Source organism: Macaca nemestrina, chromosome 3 (assembly GCF_043159975.1).
Source record: "Macaca nemestrina isolate mMacNem1 chromosome 3, mMacNem.hap1, whole genome shotgun sequence".
Classification (NCBI taxonomy): Eukaryota; Metazoa; Chordata; class Mammalia; order Primates; family Cercopithecidae; genus Macaca; species Macaca nemestrina.
In genome coordinates, this window is record NC_092127.1 from 91,119,865 (window position 1) to 91,147,718 (window position 27,854).

The following is a 27,854-nucleotide window of genomic DNA, read 5'->3' on the forward strand; positions in this document are numbered from 1 at the left end:
TATCAGTGGCATATGTTTACAATAACATTTACAAATATGTCAAATATCTGAACAAACGTGTAGATACTTTCATTTGTTCTTGTATTAAACTACTAATTTCAGAGTATAAATTAACCCTTGCTTATGTGTGCTACATATATATGTGGAGACGACTTTGGCAACATTTGGTTATATTTATCATTGAAAACACAAGCAATGGGAGAAGTGGTGTTTCATTGATTTAATTTTATAGGACATATGGATTTGAAAACTTTCATTGAGATCAGCAATGACATGTTAATGTTATGGAAGGGTGTTATGTAAATAATAGATATTCCAGCTGAGTAGCTATCCATACTCTGCTTTGTTCATGGAAAACGTTTGATAATCAGCAGTGAAACTACTAGACAAGAGGAATGATGATAGCATGATGGGAGAATAGGAGTTTCCAATGCACACCCCTCTGTATTAGTCTGTTTTCACCGTGCTATAAAGATACTACATGAGACTGGGCAATTTATAAAGGAAAGAGGTTTAATCGACTCACAGTTCCCTGGAAACTTACAATCATGGTAGAAGGTGGAAGAGAAGCAAGTACTTTCTTCACAAGGTAGCAGGAGAGAGAGAGAGAGAGACAGAGAGAGAGAGAGAGAGAGACAGAGAGAAAGACAGAGAGAGAGAGACAGAGAGAGAGAGAGAATGCGAATACAGGCTAAACTGCCACTTTTAAAACCATCAGATCTCACGAGAACTCCCTCACTATCATGAGAATAGCATGGGGGAAAGCACCCCCATGATCCAATCTCCTCCCACCAGGTCCCTCCCTCAACATGTGAGAATTAGAATTTGAGATGAGATTTGGGTAGGGACAGAGCCAAACCATATCACCTTCACAGAAACATCAGTGTAAACAATCATCTATGCATAAAAATATGTTCACAAGAGCTAAGGATTCCAGATGAGAGATTACAGTATCTAGGTGGGGCACATAAATAAGAAAAGATGCATTAAAGAGGGTAGGAAGGACAGTTTCACATTACTGCCATCACCCCTCACCCCAACCTGAGCAGCACAGTGCAGGCAGATGTGTTGGGAAAGGAAGATGAAGTAAGGACCTCACTTTGCCTCAGACTTATGTCATCAGGTCCAACCCAGTGAACCCCAGTGCCAGGATGTCCCCCACAAACCTACACTTCAATCTTGTCATGGCATCAGGTCACCCCGGCAGATCCAGGCTTCAGGCCAACCCCAGTGGGTATAGGCTCCAGTACTTGTCTGTAGCACTGTCTGTAGCAGTGATGGCTACAGACTCTAGTATGGCCACTGAAGACCCAGGAAAAAAGCTGGTACTTGCAGATCCAGGCTCCAGGCCTGCCCCAACACCAAGCCATCCTCAGTAGACTGAGGTACCAGTCTGGCCCTTGCAGATTCAGGCTCCAGGCCCACCAAAGTGCTAGGCCAGCCCCTGCAGACTCAGGAACCAGGTCAGCATCTGTGGACACAGGCAACAGGCCCACTTACTCAGGAACCAGGCCAAATGGACCAAGGATTCAGCAGTAAGCCTACCTGACCTGTGGACTTCACCAATGGGCCTACCAACTGAATATCGTGATGGGCTGACTAATGATGGATGTTCCCTGCTGAAGCTTGTATGTAAAGACTAAAATAGGAGCCTGTTCCTTCAAATGCACAGACACCAGTGAAAGACAGCAATTATGAAAAATCAGGAAAAAGTCATACCACTAAAAGAACAAAATAAAACATCAGGAACTAACCCTAATGAAATGGAGATATATGAATAGCCTGACAAAGAATCATTGTCTTAAAGAAGCTTAGTGACCTACAAAAGAACACAGGTGGGCAACTAAACAAAATCAGGAAAACAATACATGAAGAAAATGAGAAGTTCAACAAAAAGATAGAATGTATAAAAGAAAACCAAACAGAAATTGTGGAGCCAAAGGACACAATGACTGAACTAAAAAATTCCACAGAGAACTCTAATGGCAGACTTGATCTAACAGGAGAAAAAAAATCAGTGAACGCAAAGAGAGGTTATTTGAAATCACCCAGTTAGAGAAACCAAAAGAAAAAATGAAAAAGAGTAAAGAAAGCCTGTGGGATACAGTCAAATAGAACAATATATGAGTAATGAAGTTCCAGAGGAGCATAGAAAAAGAATGGGACAGAAAACTGTTTAAGAACATAACTACACAGAAGAATTCTTGAATTTGGAAAGGAACACAAACATTGAGATCCATGAAGCTCAAATAACCTCAAATAGATTAAACACAAATGGATAGTCACCAAAATACATTGTAATCAAATTCTTTTTTAAATTATACTTTAAGTTCTGGGATATATGTGCAGAATGTGCAGGTTTGTTACATAGGTATACACGAGCCATGGTGGTTTGCTGCACCCATCAACCCATCATCTACATTAGGTATTTCTCCTAATGCTATCTCTCCTCTAGCCTTCCACCCCTGCACAGGCCCAGTGTGTGACATTCCCCTCCCTGTGTCCATGTGTTCTTATTGTTCTTCTCCCACTTCTGAGTGAAAACATGTGGTATTTGGTTTTCTGTTCTTGTGTTAGTTTGCTGAGCATAATGGTTTCCAGCTTCATCCATGTCCCTGCAAAGGACACAAACTCATCCTTTTTTTATGGCTGCATAGTATTCCATGGTATATATGTGCCACACTTTCTTTTTTCTTTTTCTTTGTAAAGCAATGTTTACTTTTCCAAAATTTAAATATTCAAATTTCTTTTTTTTTTTCTTTTAATTATACTTTAAGTTCTAGGGTACATGTGTACAACATTCAGGTTTGTTACATATATATACATGTGCCATGTTGGTGTGCTGCACCGATTAACTCGTCATTTACATTAGGTATATCTCCTAATGCTATGCCTCCCCCCTCCCCCCTCCCCACAATAGGCCCTGGTGTGTGATGTTCCCCTTCCTGTGTCCAAGTGATCTCATTGTTCAGTTCCCACCCATGAGTGAGAACATGCAGTATTTGGTTTTCTGTTCTTGCGATAGTTTGCTGAGAATGATGGTTTCCAGCTGCATCCATGTCCCTACAAAGGACATGAACACATCCTTTTTTATGGCTGCATAGTATTCCGTGATATATATGTGCCACATTTTCTTAATCCAGTCTGTCACTGATGGACATTTGGGTTGATTCTAAGTCTTTGCTATCGTGAATAGTGCCGCAATAAACATACATGTACATGTGTCTTTATAGCAGCATGACTTATAATCCTTTGGGTATATACCCAGTAATGGGATGGCTGGGTCAAATGGCATTTCTAGTTCTAGATCCTTGAGGAATTGCCACACTGTTTTCCACAATGGTTGAACTAGTTTACAGTCCCACCAACAGTATAAAAGTGTTCCTATGTCTCCATATCCTCTCCAGCACCTGTTGTTTCCTGACTTTTTAATGATTGCCATTCTAACTGGTGTGAGATGGTATCTCATTGTGGTTTTGATTTGCATTTCTCTGTAGGCGAGTGATGATGAGCATTTTTTCATGTGTCTGTTGGCTGTATGAATGTCTTCTTTTGAGAAGTGTCTGTTCATATGCTTTGCCCACTTTTTGATGGGGTTGTTTGTTTATTTTTTGTAAATTTGATTGAGATCTTTGTAGGTTCTGGATATCAGCCCTTGTCAGATGAGTAAGTTGCAAAAATTTTCTCCCATTCTGTAGGTTGCCTGTTCACTCTGATGGTAGTTTCTTTTGCTGTGCAGAAACTCTTGAGTTTAATTAGATCCCATTTGTCAATTTTATCTTTTGTTGCTGTTGCTTTTGGTGTTTTAGACATGAAGTCCTTGCCCATGCCTATGTCCTGAATGGTATTCCCTAGGTTTTCTTCTAGGGTTTTTATGGTTTTAGGTCTAAGGTTTAAGTCTCTAATCCATCTTGAATTAATTTTCATATAAGGAGAAAGGAAAGGATCCAGTTTCAGCTTTCTACTTATGGCTAGCCAATTTTCCCAGCACCATTTATTAAATAGGGAATCCTTTCCCCATTTCTTGTTTCTCTCAGGTTTGTCAAGATCAGATGGCTGTAGATATGTGGTATTATTTCTGAGGACTCTGTTCTGTTCCATTGGTCTATATCTCTGTTTTGGTACCAGTACCATGCTGTTTTGGTTACTGTAGCCTTGTAGTATAGTTTGAAGTCAGGTAGCATGATGCCTCCATCTTTGTTCTTTTGGCTTAGGATTGTCTTTGCAATGCGGGCTTTTGTTTGGTTCCATATGATCTTTAAAGCATTTTTTTCCAATTCTGTGAAGAAAGTCATTGGTAGCTTGATGGGGATGGCATTGAATCTATAAATTACCTTGGGCAGTATGGCCATTTTCACAATATTGATTCTTCCTATCCATGAGCATGGTATGTTCTTCCATTTGTTTGTGTCCTCTTTTATTTCACTGAGCAGTGGTTTGTAGTTCTCCTTGAAGAGGTCCTTTACATCCCTTATAAGTTGGATTCCTAGGTATTTTATTCTCTTTGAAGCTATTGTGAATGGGAGTTCATTCATGATTTGGCTCTCTGTTTGTCTGTTACTGGTGTATAAGAATGCTTGTGATTTTTGCACATTGATTTTGTATCCTGAGACTTTGCTGAAGTTGCTTATCAGCTTCAGGAGATTTTGGGGTTTTCTAAATATACAATCATGTCATCTGCAAAGAGGGACAATTTGACTTCTTCTTTTCCTAACTGAATACCCTTGATTTCTCTCTCTTGCCTGATTACTCTAACCAGAACTTCCAACACTATGTTGAATAGGAGTGGTGAGAGAGGGCATCCCTGTCTTGTGCCAGTTTTCAAAGGGAATGCTTCCAGTTTTTGCCCATTCAGTATGATATTGGCTGTGAGTTTGTCATAAATAGCTCTTATTATTTTTAGATATGTTCTATCAATACCGAATTTATTGGGAGTTTTTATCATGAAGGGCTGTTGAATTTTGTCAAAGGCCTTTTCTGCATCTATTGAGATAATCATGTGGTTTCTGTCTTTGGTTCTGTTTATATGCTGGATTACGTTTATTGATTTGCATATGTCGAACCAGCCTTGCATCCCAGGGATGAAGCTGACTTGATCATGGTGGATAAGCTTTTTGATGTGCTGCCGGATTCAGTTTGCCAGTATTTTATTGAGGATTTTTGCATCGATGTTCATCAGGGATATTGGTCTAAAATTCTCTTTTTTTGTTGTGTCTCTGCCAGGCTTTGGTATCAGGATGATGTTGGCCTCATCAAATGAGTTAGGGAGGATTCCCTCTTTTCCTATTGATTGGAATAGTTTCAGAAGTAATGGTACCAACTCCTTGTACCTCTGGTAGAATTCAGCTGTGAATCCATCTGTTTCTGGACTTTTTTTGGTTGGAAAGCTATTAATTATTGCCTCAATTGCAGAGCCTGCTATTGGTCTATTCAGGGATTCAACTTCTTCCTGGTTTAGTCTTGGGAGAGTGTAAGCATCCAGGAAATTATCCATTTCTTCTAGGTTTTCTAGTTTATTTGCATAGAGGTGTTTATAGTATTCTCTGATGGTAGTTTGTGTTTCTGTGGGGTCGGTGGTGATACCCCCTTTATCATTTTTTATTGTGTCTATTTGATTCTTCTCTCTTTTCTTCTTTATTATTCTTGCTAGCAGTCTATCAATTTTGTTGATCTTTTCAAAAAACCAGCTCCTGGATTCGTTGATTGTTTGGTGGGTTTTTTGTGTCTCTATCTCCTTCAGTTCTGCTCTGATCTTAGTTATTTCTTGCCTTCTGCTAGCTTTTGAATGTGTTTGCTCTTGCTTCTCTAGTTCTTTTCATTGTGATGTTAGGGTGTCAATTTTAGATCTTTCCTGCTTTCTCTTGTGGGCATTTAGTGCTATAAATTTCCCTCTACACACTGCTTTAAATGTGTCCCAGAGATTCTGGTATGTTGTATCTTTGTTCTCATTGGTTTCAAGGAACATCTTTATTTCTGCCTTCATTTCATTATGTACCCAGTAGTCATTCAGGAGCAGGTTGTTCAGTTTCCATGTAGTTGAGCAGTTTTGATTGAGTTTCTTAGTCCTGAGTTCTAGTTTGATTGCGCTATGGTCTGAGAGACAGTTTGTTAGAGTTTCTGTTCTTTTACATTTGCTGAGGAGTGCTTTACTTCCAACTATGTGGTCAATTTTGGAATAAGTGTGATGTGGTGCTGAGAAGAATGTATATTGTGTTGATTTGGTGTGGAGAGTTCTGTAGATATCCATTAGGTCTGCTTGGTGCAGAGTTGAGTTCAATTCCTGGATATCCTTGTTAACTTTCTGTCTCGTTGACCTGTCTAATGTTGACAGTGGGGTGTTAAAGTCTCCCATTATTATTGTGTGGGAGTCTAAGTCTCTTTGTAAGTCTCTAAGGACTTGCTTTATGAATTGGGGTGCTACTGTATTGGTGCATCTATATTTAGGATAGTTAGCTCTTCCTGATGAATTGATCCCTTTATTATTATGTAATGGCCTTCTTTGTCTCTTTTGATCTTTGTTGGTTTAAAGTCTGTTTTATCAGAGACTAGGATTGCAACCCCTGCTTTTTTTTTGTTCTCCATTTGCTTGGTAGATCTTCCTCCATCCATTTATTTTAAGCCTATGTGTGTCTGTGCATGTGAGATGGGTGTCCTGAATACAACAGACTGATGGGTCTTTACTCTTTATCCAATTTACCAGTCTGTGTCTTTTAATTTGACCATTTAGTCCATTTACATTTAAGGTGTATATTGTTATGTGTGAACTTGATCCTCCCATTATGATATTAGCTGGTTATTTCGCTTGTTAGTTGATGCAGTTTCTTCCTAGCATCGATGGTCTTTACATTTTGGCATGGTTTTGCAATGACTGGTACCAGTTGTTTCTTTCCATGTTTAGTGCTTCCATCAGGATCTCTTGTAGGGCAGGCCTGGTGGTGACAAAATCTCTAAGCATTTGCTTGTCTGTAAAGGATTTTATTTCTCTTTCACTTATGAAACTTAGTTTGGCTGGATATGAAATTCTGGGTTGCAAATTCTTTTCTTTAAGAATGTTGAATATTTGCCCCCACTCTCTTCTGTAGAGTTTCTGCCGAGAGATCTGCTGTTATTCTGATGGGCTTCCCTTTGTGGGTAACCCGACCTTCCTCTCAAGCTGCCCTTAACATTTTTTCCTTCATTTCAACTTTGGTGAATCTGACAATTATGTGTCTTGGAGTTGCTCTTCTTGAGGAGTATCTTTGTGGCGTTCTCTGTATTTCCTGAATTTGAATGTTAGCCTGACTTACTAGGTTGGGGAAGTTCTCCTGGATGATATCCTGGAGAGTGTTTTCCAACTTGGTTCCATTTTCTCCGTCACTTTCAGGCACACCAATCAGACATAGATTTGGTCTTTTCACATAATCCCATATTTCTTGGAGGCTTTGTTCATTTCTTTTTGCTCTTTTTTCTCTACACTTCTCTTCTCACTTCATGTCATTCATTTGATCTACAATCACTGATACTGTTTCTTCCAGTTGATGTAGTCAGTGACTGAAGCTTGTGCATTTGTCACGTAGTTCTCGTGTCATGGTTTTCATCCCTGTCACTTCTTTTATGGCCTTCTCTGCATTGATTATTCTAGTTATCCATTCATCCATTATTTTTCCAGGGTTTTTAGTTTCTTTGCACTGGGTATGTAGTTCCTCCTTTAGCTCTGAGAAGTTTGATCGACTGAAGCTTTCTCCTCTCAACTTGTCAAAATCATTCTCCGTCCAGCTTTGTTCCATTGCTGGCAATCAGCTGCATTCCTTTGAAGGGGGAGATGCGCTCGGATTTTTTGCATTTCCAGCTTTTCTGCTCTGCTTTTCCCCATCTTTGTGGTTTTATCTGCCTTTGGCTTTGATGATGGTGACATACTGATGGGGTTTTGGTGTGGGTGTCCTTTCTGTTTGTTAGTTTTCCTTCTAACAGTCAATATCCTCAGCTGCAGGTCTATTGGAGTTTGCTTGAGGTCCACTGCAGACCCTGTTTGCCTGCTCATCAGCAACGGAGGCTGCAGATGATAGAATATTGCTGAACAGACAGCAACACTGATTCTTGCTGTCTGATTCTTGCTCTGGAAGCTTCGTCTCAGGGCTGTACCCCACCGTGTGAGGTGTGTGGTGTCGGTCTGCACCTAGTGGGGGATGTCTCCTAGTTAGGCTACTCAGGGGTCAGGGACTCACTTGAGCAGGCAGTCTGTCCGTTCTCAGATCTCAATCTCCGTGCTGGGAGAACCACTGCTCTCTTCAAAGCTGTCAGACAGGGACTTTTACATCTGCAGAGGTTTCTGCTGCTTTTTGTTTAGCTATGCCCTGTCCCCAGAGGTGGAGTCTACAGAGGCAGGCAGGCCTCCTTGAACTGTGGTGGGCTCCACCCAATTCGAGCTTCCCAGTGGCTTTGGTTATGTACTAAAGCCTCAGCAATGGCGGGCGCCCCTCCCCCAGCCTTGCTGCTGCCTTGCAGTTAGGTCTCAGACTGCTGTGCTAGCAATGAGAGAGGCTCCTTGGACGTGGGACCCTCCAGGCCAGGCATGGGATATAATCTCCTGGTGTGCCATTTGCTAAGACCCCTGGTAAAGCGCAGTATTAGGGTGGGAGTTACCCGGTTTTGCAGGTGTTGTGTGTCTCAGTTTCCTTTGGCTAAGAAAAGGAATTCCCTTCCCCCTTGTGCTTCCCAGGTGAGGCAATGCCTCACCCTCCTTCAGCTCTTGCTGGTCGGGCTGCACCAGCTGACCAGCACCCACTGTCCGACAGGCCCAGTGAGATGAACCCGGTACCTCAGTTGAAAATGCAGAAATTACCCATCTTCTGTGTCGCTCACACTGGGAGCTGGAGACTGGTACTGTTCCTATTCGGCCATCTTGGGCGCCCTCCCAAGAGAAACAATCACTTCTTATTTTTGAATTCACTTTCATTGTGACAGGACTTTGTTTCCTTTAGGATGTGATTATAATGTATGCTGAGTAGGGGTGTTTGCTTTGCTTCTGGGTATGTTTGGTGGTGAAGAATCTACAAATTTTTTGATTATTGGTAGATTTAGTGTGATGGCTTTCTCAAATGTTCATTGTAGTGGTGGTGTACCAGGCAGGTGAGCAGGCTCACAGCTTCCTGAGAAACTGGAGTGGCAGAGGTCACTGGGTTGTGTAGATTGACCTCCAGGACAGTAGGTCGCACTTGCAGGTAAGATCTGGCTGCAGTGGTACAATAGGTTTTATGTTTGATCTTTGTTTATCAGAAAAAGTGTCTGGTATCCCAGGCATAGGCTTGCTGTGGATCACTCAGTGTTTGGGTTTTACATTCAGCCTTGGAGCAGGGGGTGAAGCTGGACAGAAATGGACCAGGCAAATCCATACTCAGATTCCCCAATGGCAGCTGAGGGAATTGGCTCTGACAGGGATCTGGGGGGCAGTTGCCAGATGCCTGGAGATAAGCCTAGGTGAGGACTGGAGAAACTGCTGCTGCACCAATTTCTTTGCACAGGAATGGAAGGATGGTCCAAATGCATAGTCCGTGTGAACAGGGGTGGGACCCACCTCTTTCTCACACTTCAGAACTAGCTGGGCTCATTCCCCTGTCCTGACCAAGGGAGTGAGTTGGGAAGCTCAGTAGAGTCATACACAGTCTGGCTTTAGATCACAAAGCTACCTTTGACCTCAAATCTTGCTACCTAGGTGAAACCAGAGCTTGTCAGCAAATCTCTTCCTGTTCTGGTCCTGTGAAGTGCTGGAATTCAATTATAGTGTCACAGCTGGAATATATTCCATACTCATCTCTCAGTTCTGAGTGTGGAGTCCTCTCCCCTGCTCCAGACTCAGCACTCCAATCTCCAGCATGAGACTTTAATGCTGATGATAGTTGCTGCTGCTAGGTTGCTGAGTTCTGCCAAGCTTGATATGAGGCTGGATTGAGAATGATTTCTTCCTGTCAGTTTCCAGATCTAGGAGAATGCATAGGGAACCTCCTAGTGCCTTTACTTCTCACAGTCTCTCACAGCCTTTACTTCTCACAGCCTCTCCCCATGTTAGCTTTAGGGATTGGGAGAGACAAGGTGCTTTCCTGTGGCCTGGGTTGCACTGTTCCCCAGTAGAAGGGTAAATCACAGAGGGACACTCTTTTCCTCTCTTCTCTTTGGAACTTTACTCACAGTTCTCAGCCATATGCTGTCATGCAGGCTGTCTGACAAACTTCTTTTCTCTGGGATGTGAAGTATCCTTTACTTTTTGGTTGAATTCCTATGATTCTTTATGAATAAAGTTTCACAGTGTGAATCACTACACTACCAGGTGAGCAAAGCATGCTGGAGAACCTTCTAATCTGCCATATTGGAAGAAAAACAATATGGAGTAAGGAAATTGAATAATTAATTAAAAACCTCTCAACAAAGAAAAGCACAGGACTTGATGGTTTAATTGGTGAATGCTAGTAAACATTTAAAGAGTTAACACCAACCCTTCTTAAACTCTTTCAAAAAATGAATGGAAAAGGAGGGAACCATTTTCAACTCATTTTGTGAGCCCAGAATTATCCTGATAGCAAAGCCAGACAAGGACACTACAGAAAAAGAATATTACAGGTTAACATTTCTGATGAAGAGAGATATAAAATTTCTCAACAATATACTATCAAGTCAGATGAAATAACACACCAAATGGATTATACACAATGATCAAGTGGGATTTATTTTGAATGCAAGGATGGTTCTACATATTCAAATTAATAAATGAGATATATCACATTACAAGAATAAAGGAAAAAAGCCACAGTATCTCAATAGATGCATAAAAAGCATTTGACAAAATTCAGCATTCTTTTATGATGAAATAGTCTCAGCAAATTAAGTGTAGAAGGAATGTACTTCAACATAAGAAAGGCTATATATGACAAACTCACAGCTAACATTATGGTCAATAGTGAAAAGCTGAAAACATTTTTTTCAAGATCCAGAACTAGACAAGGATATTCTTTATCATGACTTCTATTTAATGTAGTATTGGAAGTCCTATTCAGAGCTGTTTGTTCTTTAGAGCATGTGGTAATTAATACTGAGTGTCAACTTGATTGGATTGAAGGATGCAAAGTATTGTTCCTGGGTGTGTCTGTGAGGGTGTTGCCAAAGGAGATTAACATTTGAGTCAGAGGACTGGGAGAGGCAGACCCACTCCCAATCTGGGTGGGCATCATCTAATCATCTGCCAGTGTGGCTAGAATAAAGAAGGCAGAAGAAGTTGGAAGGATTTGACTTGCTGAGTCTTCCAGCTTCCTTCTTTCTCTTGTGCTGGATGCTTCCTGCCCTTGATGTCAGACTGAAAGTTCTTTAGGTTTTGGACTCTTGGACTTATACCAGTGGTTTGCCAGGGGCTCTTGGACTTTTGGCCACAGACTGAAGGCTGCACTGTCGGCTTCCCTACTTTTGAGCTTTTGGGACTCAGACTGGCTTTCTTGTTCCTCAGCTTGCAGATGGCCTATTGTGGGACTTCACCTTGTGATTGTGTGAATCAATACTCCTTAATAAACTCACTTTCAAATATATACATCTATCCTATTAATCCCGTCCCTCTAGAGAACCCTGACTAATACAGAAGACTTTTTACATCTTTCTGTATTTAATTTGTTGAAATTGTTTAGTTTTTAGGCAGTAAATAAATAAATGTCATCCAAATGAGAAGGAAGATGTAATATTTGTATTTGCAGACCAAATGATCTTATAAATAGAAAAGCCTAAAGGACTCCACCAAAAAATTGTTTAAAATAATAAGTAAATTCAGGAGAGCTGCAAGATTCAAAATCAACCTACAAATCTCAGTTGTGTCTTTATACACTAATAATGAACTCTTCCCCCAAATCATTTTAATTACAATAGGATAAGAAATACACAAGAAAAAATTTAGGAGTAAACTTAACCAAGGAAGTGAAAGATTTATGCACTGGAAACCATAAAACATTGATGAAAGAAACTGAAGAAGAAACAAATAAATGGAAAGATATCCTATGTTCATTGACTGAAAGAATTAATTTTGTTAAAATGTCCATAGTGCCAAAATTGATCTACATACTCAATTTTATTGCTATCAATATTACAATAGTATTTTTCAGAGAATTAGAAAAAAAATCCTAAAATTCTTATGGAGTCAAAAAAGATCCTGAATACTAAAAACTTGAACACAATGAACAAATCTGGAGACATCATGCTACCTGATTTCAAAATGTACTACAAAGCTACAGTAATTAAAACAGTATGACTTTAAACATACTGTTGGTGTAGAACAGTCATAAATACCAATGGAACAAAAATAGAGAGCCCAGAAACAAATTTACACATTTATCATCAATTGATTTTCAGCCCAGTTGCCAAGAGCACATAATGGGATAAATAATAGTCTATTCAATAAATAGTGTTAGGAAATGTGGATATCCACATGCAAATGACTGAAATTGGATCTTTATCTCACACCACATAAAAAAATCAACTCAAAATAGATTAAAGACTTAAATCTAAGACCCAAAACAAAAAAACTACTGGAAGAAAACATAAGATAAAAGCTTCTTGACCTTGGTATGGGCAATAATTTTTTTTTTTTTTTTTTTGGCTATTGTCCCCTAAACACAAGCAAACAAAACCAACAATAAACAAATGGGATTGCAGTAAACAAAAAAACTTTTTTTTTTTTTTTTTTTTTTTGTTTTACAGCAAAGAAAATAGTCAACACAGCAAAAAGACAACCTACAGAATAGGAAAAAATATTTTAAAACCATACATCCAATAAGGGCTTAATAGCCAAAATATAGAAAGAACTCAAATTGATGGCAACAAAACAAATAACCTGATTTTAAAAATGGGCAAATAACTTGAATAGATTTTTTTCTCAAAAGAAGAAATACAAATGGCCAACAGTTATATGAAAAAATGCTTAACATCACTAATCATCAGTGACGTGGAAATCAAAAACAAAATGAGATAGCAGTTCCCACCTCTTAGAATAGCTATTATCAAAAAGTCAAATGACAGCAGGTGTTGGGAAAGATGTCAACAAAATAGAATGCTTGTATGCTGTTGGTAGGAATGTAAATTGGTACAACCATTATGAGAAACAGTATGGATGTTTTTTAAAATATAAAAATTGAACTACCGTATGATCTGGAAATCCCACTTCTGAGTATATAGCCAAAGGAGATGAAATCAATATGTTGAAGAAATATCTGTACTCCCGTGTTCATTGCAATATGATTCACAGTAGTCAAGATATGGAATCAACCTAATGTTCATAAATGAATGACTGGATAAAGAAAGTGTAACACACATATACACACAGAGGAATATTATTCAGACTTAAAAAAGAAGAAAATCCTATCATTCATGATAACATGATGAACATGGAGGACATTATGCTAAGTGAAATAAGACAGACACAGAAAGATGCATGATCTCACTTACATGAAATATTAAAAAGTTCAAGAAGCAGATAGTAGAATAGTAGTTTCTACGGGCTGGGAGGTGGGGAATATGGGTCAAAGGGTACAACATTACAGTTATGCAGGATTAATAAGTTCTAAAGATCTAATGTTAAAGCATAGTAACTCTATTAATACAGTTTACACTTGAAAGTTGCTAAAAGAGTAGCTCTTAGTTGTTCCACCACACACACACATACACACACACACACGTAGTTATGTGAGGTGATGTATATGTTAATTAGCTTGATTATTATAATAATTTCACAATGTGTTCATACATCAGAACATCACATTGTATATCTTAAATGTATAGAATTTTAAATTTGTCTATTATACTTCAATAAAGATAGAAAAAATAATAAAAACTCCAAACCTATATGCCTTCTGATTTTAAAAATTGAATTTGAAACAAAAAGTGAAAAGTATGAATACATTCAGATTGCATTCAGTATGTTGGGATTTTAAAGTATATGGGTAAAGTTTAAAGGATAATGAAGAAATGAATAATTGATACAACCCTTTGACCACATTGAAGTAAGAATCTTGTCCAGAAAACACACGATCACATGAGATTTTGAAATGAAATATAAATCTAATGCCAGTGAAGAAGATTATGATTTCATGTAATCTTTTTAAGTGGCATATATTATTATCATGAGTGGCCTGAACTCACTACCTCCAAGCCAAAATATTGTGCTTTTTAATGTTGAGAATATTTTCTCAGGATTTTTTTAAAAAATCAAACTGTAATACAAATAGCTTGAGTCTGAAATTTGGACTTTTTCCCTGCTCAATGTCTTTTTCTTGTCTTTGGAGAAAAAAAAAAAAACAACTGGTGATGTATTATTTAGCTAATTTGCAAACCAATTCCAAATGTTCCAACAGAGCATGAAGAACTAATTTTCAGGACTGAAAACCACTTAAGAGTGGATTAGTAATGTACTCATTGTTGTCTTCCGAGCTGAAACACCCAACCTTCCAGCTTCTGCCTGTAAAAATTACAACTTTTCATCTGTTAGAGTGCTGACAGTAGTCTTCGAGCCAGCACTCCATAATTTCTGGGCCATTTATGTTTAATATGAATATCCAGACTTTTCAGACAGCCATTAAACTGTTGGCACTATTTATAATGATCAACGATTGTGAATTCAAAATTTTCTAATTAAGTAGAAGCTAGCAAGAGAAATGAACTGCAAATATAACCTAAATTATAAATTAAGCTGTCCACCATTGAGTTGCATATAGCTGCCTCGGTGAAAGACTGCAAACAATATTATCCTTCTGATTGAAATAAAACTTATTTTTATGCTAATTTAAAAATGCATGGCTGATTTTTATTACCAAAATTAAGAAACATTTAAAAAAACTTACCTAAATTGATGATCTTCATGTGCACTAATTACCCATTAATGAGTGTGTAGTTTAAAAAACTTTAGAACACACTGTTATTAAAGACATTTTGAGTGTTAATTTCCTTGTTGTTTGTCTTAATGTTCTTAGGTAATTACAAGTAATCTCAATTTAGGGAATGAGAATTTCTCTATCATCTTCTTGACCCTATATCCATATGAAATTCATATTGACATTCCACCACACAGAGTCAGAGAAAGTTCTTATTCTGGTACTTTTACTACTTGCTAATCTCCTCTACCACCTTATTCATCTGCTTGAGGGGTCTATACATCTGGCCAGCTGAGCTACTTTCCTTCTTCTTTTTCTGATTGTCATTGCCCATCCTCCATATACTTCTTAGAGCGGAAGATATGGGAAATTCTAATTTATTATGTTCACTAACTTGTGACTGTAATAGGAAGTTACATATTATGTTTTATAACAATGAGAATTGGAAAGACAAAATCAGTCTTTTTATACTATCAGGTATTATTTGATGTCACTCAGTAGTCTTATTACCACATAATAATTTACTTAAATGAATATGAGTAATTGGGCCCTTTTCCTATACAGCACTTCAGAGATACCTTCAGACCAATGCAATCCTAGTTTCAGAGCTATCAGTGTGTGTAAAGATCATGAAACCCTGCTACTACTTATGAACATTATAATTTCATCATGATAATACTATAACTAGGCTTAGAAAACCCCAACTCACGACAAAACCTCTTTTAGACTTTGATTTCACTAGATCTGGAGTTATGTGCAGGAATTTATATGTGGACTAATGTATATTTTTTGTCAGCCCTTACGTCATCCAGGTAGAAGACTATTTTAAAATATATTTATACTCTAAGATATTAAAGAGCTAAGTGGGGAATCTAGTGGCTTACAGGCTGAATTTAATCCACAGGTGTATTTTTATAGTTATTTCATAGTTGTTAAAAATTGAGTTAGTTGCCAACGTTTGTAACTCGTGAAATTTCATATACAAATCCAGACTTTCAGTTTGACTTAAAAGTGAACAAAACAATCTAATAATAGCCAGTTGGGGCTGATTAAATGCTGCTCCTGAGGATAAGGATGAGTGATTTCCTCTACACCATTTTCCATTTAGCACTTATTTGCCTGCCTTGCCCTAGCAGGCATTTGAATTCTCTATCTTTGCAAGTGTAATAATAATTAATCTTATATGGGTACTTTAGCTTCATTTGAGATTTATAACCCTTAACATTATTTCATTTGGATGTGTTTAATTGTCTGTGTATTATTCATTAAGTGATAATGTTTCTTTTCCTTTTAAAAAGAGGAATTTGGACTTATAAAGAGCAGGAAGACTATACTGACATTAAGTAACTCTGTGGAAGTTCACGTTGCATTGCATAGTAATAAATGTTAATGAACTCTGAACATTTACATAGCACCAATTTACCAAAATAGACATTATAAATCTTGACTGCTACTAGATAATGCACCACATAGGATATAGTAATTACAGGAAAACTATATAAACTATTTGTATAGATTTCCTCTTGGTGAAAAAATTTTGAGTACAAAAGCCTTATATAATTCTTGATCATTGTGGTGAGATTTTCAGGATGGCCACATTTACTCATAGTTACTTTACTTCAGAACTTGGGAGTGTAGCTTCAGACTTAAATGATACTGAATTTTTGATTCAGCTGAATTACTAATACCAGTGTTGACACGAATTGTTACTCAGCAGATGTAATATGGACTCTAGGTGGCTTTTCATTAGTTTTACTCAATTTCGTGTTTGGTTAAAACTGCATAAGTTAACCATTAACTCCAATGCAATACTAATATGTAGTCAAACCTAGCAGCTTATGTTTAAATTCTGCCTCTCTTGATTTACTTGCCTAAATTTATGTGGAAAAGCTACTTTTGGTTTCCATTTCTGTTACTGAACATATGGTCGGCTAACTAGTATATGATTTATCCTGCAAAACATGTCTTGTCACTAATTAAATTTTTCTCATTTGAATGGCATATAACGTAAGTGCTGCATCTGAGACCCAGTGACACTTGCAATGGTATTATTGGTTAATACAAAGTTAATTTTCAAATTATTTCTTTTTACTTAGAGTTTCCCTTACCATGTTTATTTGATTTTGTTGTTTAAATTTAATTAGTTTAAAAGAAACCACATAGAGCATGTTTGTTTACTGAGAACAGAAACAAAGAATGCATCATACTTTCTAAATCAACCAAAATTTATGTTGCAATTATGCAAATAATTGTAATAGATATACGTTCTTTTCTACAGTTTCAAGTCAAATTTATATATTTCTGTATTCAATCCATCATGAGGATTAGATCACTTAAAGAGTTAACTGTATCTAAGACATACTTTTAAAATATAATCCATTTAAAATAAAAGAACTATTTTCTTTTGTTAAGAAGATAGTGTCAAGTATAATCATATAGCAAAAATTAGGTTGATAGAAGTAGCCTGAAAATATTATAAGTTGCAAACTTTCATTTTAAGTTGCTTATAAGTTTGTTTTTCCTTATTATAAGATGACATAACAGAAAGAGGATGGTGAATATTATCTTGTTTTTAGGAATTAAAATTGATATGTTTTCATTAGCTTTGGAAAATTGAATAGTTATCAGTCCGATGAAAATATTCAATCTAGATGTTAGCTGAAAAATATAGTAAATGATCTCAAAATTATATTAGAGTCTAAAGATTATAATGATCCACAGGTTCATATGGGCCATTAAAAAGACACCGGGGCCTATCATGGGGAGGGGGGAGGGGGGAGGGATTGCATTGGGAGTTATACCTGATGTAAATGACGAGTTGATGGGTGCTGACGAGTTGATGGGTGCAGCACACCAACATGGCACAAGTATACATATGTAACAAACCTGCACGTTATGCACATGTACCCTAGAACTTAAAATATAATAATAATAAAAAATAAATGAATAAAAAAAGAGAGATTAGTGATATTAACAATATAGTATTAAAATGAATATAATACTGAGAACCACATAAATATTACATAATATTATTAGCCATTTTCACTTTTTTCTCCACACAAATTCTCTGGACACCACATTTAATTTCATGGCCTCAGATGCCATGTATATACAACAATCACTTCCAAATATATAGATCATTTCCAATGTGTATTTATAACCCTGACCTCTCCACTGAGCTCCAGACCTCCATGAGTTATTGTCTATATGTCACCTGCCCCTTGGTTTACAGGAACTACAAAACTAACATTTCAAAATTAAACTAGTTTTTCTCCCTTTTTGTTTTTTGAGACAGAGTCTCACTCTGTCACTTAGACTGGTGAGTGGTGGCACGATCTCAGCTCACTGCCACCTGTGCCTCCTGGGTTCAAGCGATTCTCATGCCTTAGCCTTCCGAGTAACTGGAATTACAGGCACATGCCACCACAGCTAATTTTTGTATTTTCAGTAGAGATGGCCAGGCTGGTTTCAAATTCCTGACCTCAAAAGATCTGCCCACCTCGGCCTCCCAAACTGCTGGGATTACAGGCATGAGCCACTGTGCCTGGCCTTGCCCTGGCTTCTGTTTTCTCTATCTGATAATTGCTAACATTCATTAGCCAGGACTGTGTCATAGTCACCTCTGTGTGAAAGATGGCTAGGACGGGAAGTTGGTAACTAGGATTGTGCTAGAAACCGATAATATCTCTCCCGACCACTTGCAAGCTATGTTGTTTTTGAAATAATTTCTTTGTGGCACAGTTTTAAAAAATCTGTGAATTGAAATAGTGCCTGGCAAATAGTATGTTCTTGGTAAATATTGTTTCAGTTATTTGTTTCTGCATAGCCAGTCACCCCAAAATGTAGTGCCTTAAAACAAATTGTTATTTTCCGTGATTGCCCCAATAGTGTCAGACAGGGTTCGATTACTAAAGCAAAATGACAGTGCTTAGCTCTGTAGTTTATTACAGAAAAAATACAAATAGAAACAGCATTAAAGTTAAGAGTATTCTTTATAGTCAAAGGCTATAGGGTTTCAGAGAGGCCAGAGTGAACTTTTTCTCCCCTCTCTAAGGCCATAACAGGACATGATTTCTGTCTTGGATCAGGAACCACTGACATGTACATGGAACACCACAGAATCAGGGAGCACAAAATGGAGTCTTGCCAGGATTTTTTACACTCTGCTGGACATGTTGGCATATTATTCATAACTAGCACCAACAGTAGAGTCCTCCATGGGTCTCACTGAGACCAGGTACAAATGATCACTTTCAGTATTATTGATGAGCCGTGCTCACAAGCTGATGCAAACCACTCCAAAACTTATAGGACCCATAATTACAAAACCATAATGTTAATTAGTAGTTTCATATTTTGATCAGGGATCAGTGCCTTTTAGGTACTTTAGCAAAGTGGCTCATGCTGATTCCAAACTTACTGGAATTAACCTTCTCAGAATGCTTCTGTGGGTTCATTGGGCTTAGGTAGTTTTTCTGATGCATGTAGTATTTCTGGTTCATGTCATTATCAGCTGGGGTGACTCATTTGGCTGCATTCATTTGGTACTGGGGCTGGAACATCCAAGATATTTATACATATGACATGTCAGAAGGGTTGGCTGTAATAACTGGGAGCTGGCTGGGCCTCATTTTTTGTCTAGGTAGTTAGACTACTTGTAAGGAGGCTCCAGGCTCTGAGAGTGCAAATGTGGAACATATGCATGTGAAGGCCTAGGCTCAGAAGTGGTACTTTTCACTGTGTTCTTTTTATCAAGCCAAGTTATAATTTTCAGTGTGTTCTTTTTATCAAGCCAAGTTATAATGCCAGTCAGATTCAAGGTGAGGGAAATGGATTCCATCTTCTAATGAAAGCATGGAATTACAGGGATGAGAGGCATTTTTGGTGACCACCTTTGTAGACAATCTATCATGACTCATTATTGTTCTAATTATTTTATTATCATCACCCAACTATTTTCTAGTCAAAGAAGATGTTGTCTCTTGACTGCATTTTTGAAATAGCCTTTTTATTGGTATCTCTACTTCTATTCATACTCCATTCTTTAATATCTTCATAGGCAGTCAGATTTATCTTTTTTTAAAATTTTCGTTTTAGGTTCGGGGTACATGGGCAGGTTTGTTATATAGGTAAATTGCGTTTCACAGGTATTTGATGCAAGTAGATCCCAGTGTCTTTTGTTCCCTTTTTTGAGTACATGTATATTCAATGTTTACCTCTCACTTATAAGTGAGAACATGTAGTATTTGGTTTTCTGTTCCTGTGTTAGTTCACTTAGGATAATGACCTCTAGCTCCATCTATGTTGCTACAGAGGACATGATCTCATTCTTGTATTGTATGGCTGCATAGTATTCCAGGGTGTATATGTACCACATTTTCTTTGTCCAGTGATATAGTTTCGATATGCATTCTCACCCAAATTTCCAATGTTGGAAAGTGGGACTTGGTGGGAGGTGACTGGATCATAAGGAAGGATTTCTCGTGAATAGTTTAGCACCGTCCCCTTGGTACTGTCCTCATGATAGTGAGTGAGTTCTCATGAGATCTGGCCATTTAAAAGTGTGTAACACCTTCCCTGTTGCTCTCTTGCTCCTACTTTTGCCATATAAAGTGCCTCCTCCCCCTTTGCCTTCTGCCATAATTGTAGGCTTCCAGAGTCCTCCTTAAAAGTAGATGCCAGTGCTATGCTTCCTGAATAGCCTGCAGAACTGTGAGTCAATTAAATCTCTTTTCTTATAAATTACCCAGTCTCAAGTATTTCGTTGTAGCAATGTGAGAATGGACTAATACATCCAGTCTACTATTGATGGACATTTAGATTGATTTCATGCCTTTGCTATTCTGTATAGTGCTGCAGTGAACATATGCATGCATGTGTCTTCATGGCAGAATGATTTATATTCCTTTGAATAGACACCCAATAATGGGATTGCTGGGTCGAATGATAATTCTGTTTTAAGTTCTTTGAGAAATTGCCAAACTGCTTTCCAGCAATGGCTGAACTAATTTACATTCCCACTAGCAGTGTATAAGCATTCCGTTTTCTCTGCCACCTTGCCTGCATCTGTTATTTTTTGACTTTTTAGTAATAGCCATCCTGACTGGTGTGAAATGGTACCTGACTGTCGTTTTGATTTGCAGTTCTCTAATAATTAGTGATGTTGAGCATTTTTTTCATATGCTTGTTGGCTGTGTTGTATGTCTTCTTTTGAAAAATGTCTGTTCATACATTTTGCCTACTTTTTAATGGGGTTGTTTTTTCTTTTGCTTGTTAGTTTATTTAGGTAGGTTCCTTATAGATTCTGGATATTAGACCTTGATCATATACATAGTTTCCAAATTTTTCTCTCATTCTATAGGTTGTCTGTTTACTCTGTTAATAGTTTCTTTTGCTGCACAGAGCTCTTTAGTTTAATTAGGTCCCATTTGTTAATCTTTGTTTTTGTTGCAATTGCTTTTGGTATCTTTGTCATGAAATCTTTGCCAAGTCCTATGTCCAAAAGGATATTTCCTGAGTTGTCTTTCAGGATTTTTATAGTTTTAGATTTCACAGTTAAGTCTTTAATCCATCTTGAGTTCATTTGGTATAAGAAAGGGATTCAGTTTAAGGAAGGGATCCAGTTTCAATCCTCTGCATGTGGCTAGTTATCCTAGAACTATCTATTAAATAGGGAGTTCTTTCACCATTGCTTGTTTTTGTTGACTTTGTTGAAGATCAGATGGTTCAGATGGTAGTAGGTGTGTAGCATTCTTTCTGGGCTCTCTATTTCGCTCTATTGGTCTATGTGTCTGCTTCTGTACGAGTACCATGCTGTTTTGGTTACTGTAGCCTTGTAGTATAGCTTGAAGTCAGGTAGTGTGATGTCTCCAGCTTTGTTCTTTTGCTTAGAATTACTCTACATTTCAGGCTCTTTTTTTGGTTCAATATAAATTTTAAAATAGCTTTTTTTCTAATTCTGTGAAGAATGTCATTGGTAATTTAATAGGAATAGTACTGAATCTATAAGTTGCTTTGGGCAGTATGGCCATTTTCACAATATTGATTCTTACTATCTCAGAGCATGGAATATTTTTTCATTTGTTTGTGTAATTTCTGATTTGTTTCAGCAGGGTTTTGTAGTTCTCATTGTAGAGAAAGAAATCTGCCTGCATGATCCAGTTACCTCCCACCATGCCTTCCTTCAACACATGGGGTTTACAGTTCAACATGAGATTTGGGTTGGGACACAGCCAAACCATATCAGGTGGGTTCAGTGGACTGGCCTCATTTCTGTTTTCTAGGAGTCACTGGGGACCAGAAATGAGTCCTGGTGTGTGGTAACCCCATGCAGGGTTCCCAGCTTCCTCCCACTTTAGCTCAACATCTGTATTCTCTGTCTGTCCATTTTTAGTGCCTTCCCTTTGAACATCTACTCAGGGTGTGCTAGGCTTCCCGATGTCTTGGTTTCTCAGTGGCAGATATTCCTCCTGGCTGTGTCTAGTCAGCCATCTTAGTTTCCTATCAGTTTATCTTCTTAAAATGTAATCTGACTTAAAAACAACAACCCAGAAGGAAAATGGTGGATAGGAGGCAGGACTAACTTGCAGCTTCCACTTGGAGAGACAGAGCAGTGTGGGGAGACCCACATTGTGTACTTTTCCTCCAGGAACTACCACAGAAACATACCAGGAAAGTCATGAGAATTCACAGACACATTGAAGGAGGTGATTGCCACTGCAGGCTTTGTGGGACAGCCAAGGAACTGTGAGTCAGCTTGCTTTCTCAGCTGGAAGGCTTGTAGCCTCGGGCAAGTTCTCAGCCCTGTTCACTGGCTTCCTGGAAATAAATTCAGTTCTATGGCGGGGGTTGGGGGGTGTAGGGGTAATGGTGGGAGTGAGACTGGCTTTTCAGGGTGCAGGCAGCATGGGAGTGCTGTGGGTGCCGGCTTTCTGCCACTTTCCTGGTGACCTGTGTGATGCAGCAAAGACAACCATAATCTTTCTGGGAACATAACTCCATTGGCCTGGGAACCACATCCCTATATCTCATAGCAGCCACAGCAAGTCCCACCCAAGGAGAGGCCGAGCTCAGACATGCCTAGCTCTGCCCCAACCTGATGATCTTTCTCTACCTGCCCTGGTAGCCAAAGACAAAGGACATAATCTCTTGGGAGCTCTATGGCTGCACCCACTGCCTGATCCTCCCTATACAACTGCAGCTGATGTGCTCTTGAAAGCGCCAGCTCCTACCTTGGGGCCAACCAACACAAAACCAGTACACTTAACAAAAATACAATCTAGGACCCTCACAGAGTCCACTTCACTCCCCTGCTACCTCCACCAGAGTAGGTGCTGGTATTCATGGCTGAGAGACCTGAAGATGGGTCACATCTCTTTGCAGACACTCCTCTGTACCAGCCTGGAACTCAGTAACTCTGCTGGGTGGCTCGACCTGGAAGAGAAACAATAATCACTGCAGCTCAGGTCTCAGGAAGTCACATCCCTAGAGGATAGGGGAGGCAATAGACTTAAACTATACCCTACAATGAATGGACTTAACAGATATTTACAGAGAATTCTACCCAACAACTGCAGAATATACATTCTATTCATCAGCGCATGAAACATTCTCCAAGGTAGGCCATATGATAGGTCACAAAACAAGTCTCAACAAATTAAAAAAAAATGAAAATATGGCAAGTATTCTGTCAGACCACAGTAGAATAAAACTGGAAATCAATTCCAAAGGGATCCCTCAAAACCATGGAAATACATGGAAATTAAATAACCTGCTCCTGAATGATCATTGGGTTAACAATGAAATAAAGTTGGAAATTAAAAAATTATTTGAACTAAACGGTAAGAATGATACAACCTCTCAATACCTCTGTAATATAGAAGTAGAGGAAAAGAAGTAACAAAAATCAGGGCAGAACTAAATGAATTGAAACAACAACAAAAACAACAAAACAATACAAAAGATAAATGAAACAAAAAACTGGTTATTTGAAAAGATAAATAAAATTAATAGATCATTAGTGAGATTAATGAAGAAATGAAGAGAGAAGATCCAAATAAGCTCAATTAGAAATGAAACAGGAATGATTACAACTGATACCACAGAAATACAAAAGATCATTCGAAGCTATTTTGAACACCTTTATGCATATAAACTAGAAGATCTAGAGGAGATGGATAAATTCCTGGAAATAGACAACCCTTTTAGATTAAACCAGGAAGAAAGAGAAACTCTGAACAGACCAATAATAAGCAGCAAGATTGAAATGATAATTAAAAAGCTACCAACAATAAAAAGTCCAAGACCAGACGGATTCACAGATGAGTTCTATCAGACATTCAAAGAAGAATTGGTACCAATCCTACTGATACTATCCCACAAGATAGAGAGAGAGGGGATCATCTGTCAATCATTCTATGAAGCCAGTATCACCCTAATGCTAAAACTAGGAAAGGACATAACAAAAAAAAAAAAAAGAAAAGAAAAGAAAAGAAAAAACTAAAGACCAATATCCCTGATGAACACAGCTGCAAAAATCCTCAACAAAATACCAGCTAACAGAATCTAACAGCATATACAAAAGATAATCCACTATGATCAAGTGGGTTTCATACCAGGGATGCAGGGATGGTTTGACATCTGCAAGTCAATAAGTGTGATATATTACGTAAATAGAATTAAAAATCCCTTGATCATCAGAACAGATGCAGAATAAGCATTTGGCAAAATCCAGCATTCCTTTAGTATTAAACCGTCAGCAAAATTGGCATAGAAGGGACACACCTTAAGGTAATAACAGTCATCTATGATAAACCCACAGGCAACATTATACTAAACTGGAAAAAGTTGAAAGCATTCTCCCTGAGAACTGGAACAAGACCAGTATTCCCACTTTCATCACTTCTACTCAACAAAATACTGGAAGTCGTAGCCAGAGCAATCAGACAAGAGAAAGAAAGGGTATCCAAATTGGTAAAGAGGAAGTCAAATTATTGCTATTTGCCGATGGCATTTTCATATACCCAGAAAACCTGAAAGATTCATTCAAAAAGCTCCTAGAATTGGTAAATGAATTCAGCAAAGTTTCAGGATACAAAATTAATGTACACAAATTAGTAACTCTGCTTATACCAACAGTGATTAAGCTGAGAATCAAATCAAGACTCAACCCTTTTACAATAGCTTAAAAAAAATTTAAGTTATATACTTAAGCAAGGAGATGAAAGACCTCTCCAAGGAAAACTGCACTGCTGAAAGAAATCATAGATGGCACAAATAAATGGAACACATCCCATGCTCATGGATGGGTAGAATCAATATTATAAAAATGACCATATTGCCAAAGTAATCTACAGATTCAATGAAATTCTCATTAAAATACCACCATCATTCTTCACAGAACTAGGAAAAACAATCCAAAAATTCATATGGAACCAAAAAAGAGCCCACATAGCCAAAGCAAGACTAAGCAAAAAGAACAAATCTGGGGAAATCTGAAGGCATTACATTACTCAGCTTCAAACTATACAACAAGGCTATCTCCACCAAAACAGCATGGTACTGATACAGAAACAGGCACACAGACCAATGGAACAGAATTGAGAACCTAGAAATAAACCCAGAAAACTTGACAGTTGACTGATCTTTGACAAAGCAAACAAAAACGTAAAGTGGGGAAAGGACACCCTATTCAACAAATGGTGCTGGGATAATTAGCAGGCCACATGTGAATGAATGAAACTGGATCCTCATTTCTCACTGTATACAAAAACCAACTCAAGATGTATCAAAGACTTAAATCTAATGCTTGAAACCATAAAAATTCTAGAAGATAACATTGGAAAAACCCTTCTAGACATTAGCCTAGGCAAAGACTTCATGACCAAGAACCCAATAGCAAACACAACATAAACAAAGATAAATGGATGAGACTTAATTAAACTAAAAAGCTTCTGCACGGCAAAAGTAATAATCAGCAGGGTAAATAGACAACCCATAGAGTGGGAGAAAATCTTCACAATCTATACATCTGAGAAAGGACTAATATTCAGAATTTATAAGGAACTCTAATCAGCAAGAAGAAAAACAAACAATTTCATCAAAAAGTGGGCAAAGGACATGAATAGACAATTCTCAAAAGAAGATATACAGATGGCCAACAAACATATGAAAAAATACTGAACATCAATAATTGTCAGAGAAATGCAAATCAAAATCACAATGTGTTACCACCTTGCTCCTGCAAGAATGGCCATAATAAAAAAATAAAAAAAAAATTAGATGTTGGCATGGATATGGTGGAAAGGGAACAGTTTCCCACTGTTTGGTGGGAATGTAAACTAATATAACCACTATGGAAAACAGTGTGGAGATTTCTTAAAAAACTAAAAGTAGATCTACCATTTGATCCAGCAATCCCACTGCTGGGTATCTACCCAGAGGAAAATAAGTCACTGTACAAAAAAGATACTTGCACACACATGTTTATAGCAGTACAATTTGCAATTGCAAAAATATGGACGGAGCCCAAATGCCCATCAATCAATGAGTGGATAAAGAAAATGTGATATTTTATATATATACACACACACACACACACACACACACACACACACCATGGAATACTACTCAGCCATAAAAAGGAATGAAAATAATGGCATTCATAGCAATCTGGATGGAATTGGAGACCATTATTCTAAGTGAAGTAACCCAGAAATGGAAACCCAATCTCACTCATAAGTGGGAGCTAAGCTATGAGGACTTAAAGGCATAAGAATGATACAATGGACTTTGGGGACTTGAGGGAAAGGGTGGAATGGAGGTGAGGGATAAAAGAATACACATTGGGTACAATGCACACACTGCTTGGGTGATGGGTGCTCCAAAATCTCAGAAATCACCACCAAAGAATTTATTCATGTAACCAAATAACATCTGCTTCCCCAAAACCTAAGAAAAAAAATGATAGTAATAATCATTACTGATGATGGTGTAGGAATAAAGTTTAAGCTGTATGTTTTTCCCAGTTTTCCAATCCCTGCACATAATGTGATCAAATGGAAGATCATACTTCAGCTTTTAAAGAAAGAAAACCATTTTTTGTTAGGTTACAGATGAAAAGATGCCATAAATAACCTGTTTCAATAATTTTTAAGCTTTGTTTCCACAGCAGAATACTTTTAAGATCTGCGTCTTCTTCCTTAGAATAGATGTGATTAGTAAAAGATGCTATGGTAGTGATTCCTTTTGTTCCGGTCTGTGGTTCTTTACTGTGCTTGAGAATCATCTGTGGGGCTTATTAAAAAGTAGATTCCCATACTCAACAAGATTCTGATTTACTGGGTCTAAGATGGGAACTGGGGGGCTATGTATTTAATAGGTTGATATTAATGCAGGTTGTCTGTTGCTCACAATTTGGAAAACAGGATTTTCAACCTTTGCCTAGGGTTGGTTTCTTCAAAGTGTTTTTACTTTCTTTATAATGTCATAAGTCGAAACCTGTCCTTTAGTGGTCAGTTCTCACAGACTTATTTTGGAGCTTATTTCTAAGTGGCTTATTAAATCCGAAACCTAGCTTTTTAGAAGCAAGGACCTCATTTGATTGTTCTATGTTATTTTAGTGAAGGAAAGTTCCATAACATTAGGATCTTTACAAAAAAACAGAAGAAAAGAAAAAGGAAGTATTCTTGAAGGATTCAAGATTTCATTTGTCCTTTTATGCAAGAAAGTCTTCTTAAGTTGAAGTATATTCATTTATAATTCACATGTAATCTTTTCCCTATGATCCCTAGTAGTGACCACTTATACGGTTGTTGAAAATAGTAGAAAAGTAATTCTGGTTTGTTAGTAGCTGATCATTTTGATCACGTTGGCCTGTATAGCACTCTCCCTTTATCTGCACCTTTACCTCCTGTGGTTTTAGTTACTTGTGGTCAACCATAGTCTGAAAATATTAAATGGAAAATTCCAGAAGTAAACAAT

The 27,854-nt window shown here is 37.8% G+C and overlaps 1 protein-coding gene across 8 annotated transcripts in view; it reads left to right on the forward strand.

Annotated features, from left to right (window-relative positions):
* Positions 1–27,854, forward strand: part of LOC105486404 (sperm tail PG-rich repeat containing 2) — a 657,812-nt gene that overhangs the window by 127,748 nt on the left and 502,210 nt on the right. The gene's annotated exons all lie outside the window — the stretch shown is intronic.